Raw genomic sequence first — 4,816 nt, 5'->3', positions numbered from 1 at the left:
GGAGAGTGAACGCTCTGCCTCACGCTGACAGCTGAGGTTTTCCGTTGGTTCTCTGAGGAACAGGAACGGAACACGTTCATTTGTCATTTCTTTATTCATGCTGACTCCCAGAGTCCTGCCACAGCGGCTCAGCGGCCCGTCCCCCACACTGTCCCCCACACTGTCCCCCCCACTGTCCCCCATACTGTCCCCCAGTGTGTCCCCCAGCCAGTGCTAACTTTGTAAATCATAAGGTACCGGAACGCATACAGAAAACGGTGCTGAAAAACAAAAAAACAGAAAACGGCTGTTGCAAACAACAGGCAGCCCAGCGACCAGCTGTGGGACTGACCAGCCCTACATTTCTAATATCAACCATGGTATAAATGTTCTGACGATTGTTTATGATCATTATCTTTATAGTTCAGGGGTCCGCAACTTGATTTGGCGTCGGGCCGATTTTCGTTTGGGTTTTTTTGCGACTGTCAGCTGCAGCTCCCCTCAGTCCTGAGAGCAACACGACGATCCCGAACAACCAGCTGAAGATAAAACCGCCAACAGAAGAGTGAACAGCCACGCTAAGCCCAGAAACTAAACCTACCAGAACAACGCTCCCCTCGTCTTCTCTCCACGCCGCTCAGATCCGTCCTCTCAGAACTGAACTGTCCTCAATAACAACCTTTCCGGTTCTGTCCAGACGCTCAGCGTTTAAATCTTCTTTCCACCTCTCAGGAGCTGAGATCGCGTCCCGCCGACTGATGTTGGAGCACGAAGGAATCGTTCAAATCCAGCTAGTTCGTCGGTGGCTAACAGCTAAGCTAAACAGCTAAGCTAACAGCTAAGCTAACAGCTAAGCTAAGCTAACAGCTGATTGAGACACTGGCTCGTCAGCAGCTACTTTTACGAAGTGTCCCTGAACGCAGCAGGAGCTGCAGGATCTTACAATGGATCACTTGAATCTTCTGTTATCATTTGAAGTCTGGCACGGCGGCCTGATAAGACACAGTGTTCTCACCATATTTAACAGTATAAAAAACACCCGGCATCACGGCCATGTCCGCATTCTCCTCCTCCCTGTTTCGGCTCAGCGTTGCGGCTGTTGTTCGGACTCGTTTTGAGCCATGTCGCGTTCCCCTTCCTCTTTGTTAAAATGACAGTAACGTAACGGTCTGTCAGACGTGTTTTGATTCGTTCTTTGCTGAATCTCTTCATCAATAATCTCAGATGCAAACAGTTTTCTGTCAGAGGTGGTTTGATTCAGTGTCAGCAGATCTGCAGCTCTTTTAAATGACTTTTATATTTTTACTTTTAATTGTATTGATCAACGTGAAATTAGTAACGATTGTTCTGTGAATTATTATGTTGATATATTTATTATTTTATGCAATTAATCTGATTTTTTTTTTTTTTTTTCCTGTGAAGGAGGTACCGGATCCGCCCATAGAGGTCCCGGAACACAGATCAAATCAACAAATTAACCCCGTCCCCGGCCCGTCCCCGGCCCGTCCTCCGGCCCCCCGGCCCGTCCCCTGCCCCCCGCCCGTCCTGGGCCCGTCCCCCTGCCGGTCCACCGGCCCGTCCCTGGCTCCCCTGCCCCCCCCCCCCCGCCCATCTCCCAGCCCGTCTTCTAGCGGTCCCCCGGCCCGTCCCCCGGCCCATCCCCGGCCCGTCCCCCGGCCCGACTCACTGAAAAACATCACTGACGTCTCTATGCGTGAAATGAGCGGACGTCCAGGGTTTATGGCGTTCTGACAGGACAGTTGACAAACACTTCAGAGCAGTCAGACGGTCGGAGAGCAGATGAGGACTCGGCTCAGGAGACGACGTGGAAACAGACGCAGCGGAGATCGTCTGAAACGAGAGTGAAGCTCCAACGGGAATCAACATCAGCTGAACCGTGATCAGTCCGATGAAACATTCACTGATCAAATATCAAGTAGAACCCTCTGAACAGCTGGGAAGACGTGAGAGAAGAAAGACCTCCTCTGCTTCCTCCTCATCATTTTGTTCTCCATTTAACAGAACACACAAACTGCCCAGTCGAATTCCTTCCATTTCTACATTTATTTCAGCACTCAACAGAATACATACAGTTTGAGTTACATTCAGGAAAGATGCTCTATAGTCTGGTGTCAGAGGAGGAAGATGCTCTATAGATAAAAAAACTAAACGTATTAAACGGTTAGAATTTGTTCTCCACAAACCACGTGACTTCCGGTTGATGGAAAGTGAATCAAAGCCTCACTGAGTCCTTGAAGGAATTGAAAAAGGCAGTAAAAGAGTCCAGGAGCTGAAGGGTTAAGGTGTTCGAGCTCTGAGGTGAGTCAAGTTACCGGAAAACACTACAAACAGACCGGAAGTTTCCCTTTAAAAATAAGAGCTCGGGATCGCTTACAGCTCTGCTCGGGCCCCTTGAACACACATTGTCACGTGACAGAAAAGCTAAGTATTTTATCATTTTACCGAGTCTTTAGACTTCAAAATGGGACTTTGATTTCTATTTTTTATTCCTGTTTATGTCCCTGTGTTTTATTGCGAAAGGGTTTTCCTGTGTGTGTTTGTGTGTGTGTGTGTGTGTGTGTGTGTGTGTGTGTGTGTGTGTGTGTGTGTGTGTGTGGCGCTCTCACCATCCCCGCAGCCTCCACCACTCCAGCGCGCCGCCGCTGCGGGCTCTTGCGGGGATCGAGCAGCTCATCGCGGCGGAGCTCCGCTCGCCTCCCCGGGCCTCAGTCTGGACCTCGGCCGGAGCTCCGCGCTCGGCGCCGGGCTGCGTGTGCGGGAGGAGGCGGCATGCGGGGCGCTGCGCGCGGGCGGTCGTTGAGGTTAAACCCTCGTCCTAAAACGTTCGCGTCGCGTGACTATTTATTTCGTTTGGCGGCGTTTGGGCCGGACGGAGCGGGGCTCGGCGGCGGGACATGCGGGCAGCGTGTGCGGAAGCCCCGGGTGTGAATGCAGGTGGATGGCCCGCCTGACGCTCCCCGCCGCCGCCGCAGCAGCAGCCGCCGCTCCGCCTCCAGCCGGAGCCGCACACTGAGCACCGAGCCCCGCACCGCCACGCGCCGAGCCGAGCCGAGCCGAGCCCAGCCATGCTGCCCGGGGTGGGGGTGTTCGGCACCGGCCTGACCGCCCGGGTCATCGTGCCGCTGCTGAAGAAACGAGGGCTTCGCCGTGAAGGCGCTGTGGGGCCGCACGCAGGAGGAGGCGGAGGAGCTGGCCCAGGAGATGAACGTGCCCTTCTACACCAACCTGATCGACGCCGTGCTGCGCACCAGGGACGTGGACCTGGTCTAGCATCAACCTGCCGCCGCCCCTCACGCGCCAGATCGCCGTCAAGACGCTGGGTGAGTCCGGTCCGGCAGCGCGCGTACATCCCCATCATCCATCCATCCATCCATCCGCCATTCATCCCTCCATTCATCCAACAGCGTCCATTCATCCATCCATTTCAACCATTCATCCACCCAGCATTGCATACATCCTTTCATCCATTCATCCACCAGGGACCATCCAGCATTCATGCATATATTATCAATTCATCCACCCATCCATTCATCCATCCACAATTCGTCCATCGTACATACATCGAACACCCATCATTCATCCATACATCTGTCATCCCCTATCATCCATTCATCTATCATCCATCACAATCCATCTATTACCTATTTATTCATCAATCCATTATCCTTCCATCCATCCATCCATCCATCTCCTTCATTTATCAACCCATCCATCAATTCATACATCTATCTATCATGTATTATCCATCCATTCTTCTATCATTCATCCATCCGTCCGTCCGTCCGTCCGTCCGTCCGTCCGTCCATCCATCCATCCATTCGTACATCTAACATCCATCTGTCATCTACCATCTATCATCCGTTCATAAATTCTTCTATCCATTCATCCATCCATCCCTCTGACATGCTGTTGGTTTTCACAGAGGCTCTGGTTATGACTCTCTGAAGACAACTCTGAACCCCTGCTTGTAATTTGACACCAGCCTCCCTGCAGTCCCAGTGGTTCGTTGTGGAACCTGTTCCTCATGTTCGGTTCTTATCAGCGATGCTGACCTCCAGGGTTCTGCAGCGTTCTTGAAGATTTCAGATGTGTGTAAATCCCAGTGTCTCTCAGAGACAGTCCTCCGGATGCTGTCCCTCTGAGACACGTCTCAGATGCCTTTTCTCTCTGACCGTTTTGCTGAGAGGACGTTGAATCTGTTTGCTGTTGAAAACCTCAGAAAACAGCAGCAGAAAACTCATATAGGTGTCCGCAACGTGCCTGATTCTTAGAACGTCTTGAAGTCGTCTAAGTATTCCCACGCTTTCCTTGCGAACTGGAGCCGTGTTGGTGCCGAGTGGCGGACCGGGCCGAACAGCGGTCCGAGCCGGACGGCGGTCCGAAGCCGGGCAGCGGGATCAAGCTGAACGGCGACCTCGGTACAAACCGAGGTGATGAGAGACGCCAACACGCCGGGAGACTCGTCCAGTTCAATCTGGAGCAGCGAAGCTCCTTTCAGGCCGGCGCGGCGTTATTTACGCCGCCGTCTGGCAGGCGACGGGTCGGGCTGAAGAACAAACCGCCGCGCCGACAGGAAAGCCCGTGCCGGGCCGCCGCCGGGCTGAAGCTCTGGTCTGGAACAGTCGCTTCCTTCTGGGCCTCGGGTGTTGGTTTTCAGAGGACTGTCAGTTCGTCAGGTTTTTAACACCTTCATCCGTTTCTGTCAGGTGTTTCACAGCAGAGAGAACTTCTTAGAGTTGTTGCCAACAAGACATCAACAGCTGAAAGCAGCACATCGAACACAGGTTGGGAAAGGTCTTGTCTGGTACGAAGGTCC

The 4,816-nt window shown here is 52.9% G+C and overlaps 1 pseudogene; it reads left to right on the top strand.

The window, feature by feature from the left end:
• Positions 1–2,915: 2,915 nt before the first annotated feature.
• Positions 2,916–4,418, top strand: LOC115384571 (glucose-fructose oxidoreductase domain-containing protein 1-like; annotated as a pseudogene).
• The last annotated feature ends 398 nt before the right edge of the window (positions 4,419–4,816 follow it).

This window comes from Salarias fasciatus, unplaced genomic scaffold (genome assembly GCF_902148845.1).
Source record: "Salarias fasciatus unplaced genomic scaffold, fSalaFa1.1, whole genome shotgun sequence".
NCBI lineage: Eukaryota > Metazoa > Chordata > Actinopteri > Blenniiformes > Blenniidae > Salarias > Salarias fasciatus.
Note: the sequence above shows the minus strand (reverse complement) of the source record. Positions and strands in the feature narration are given on the sequence as shown.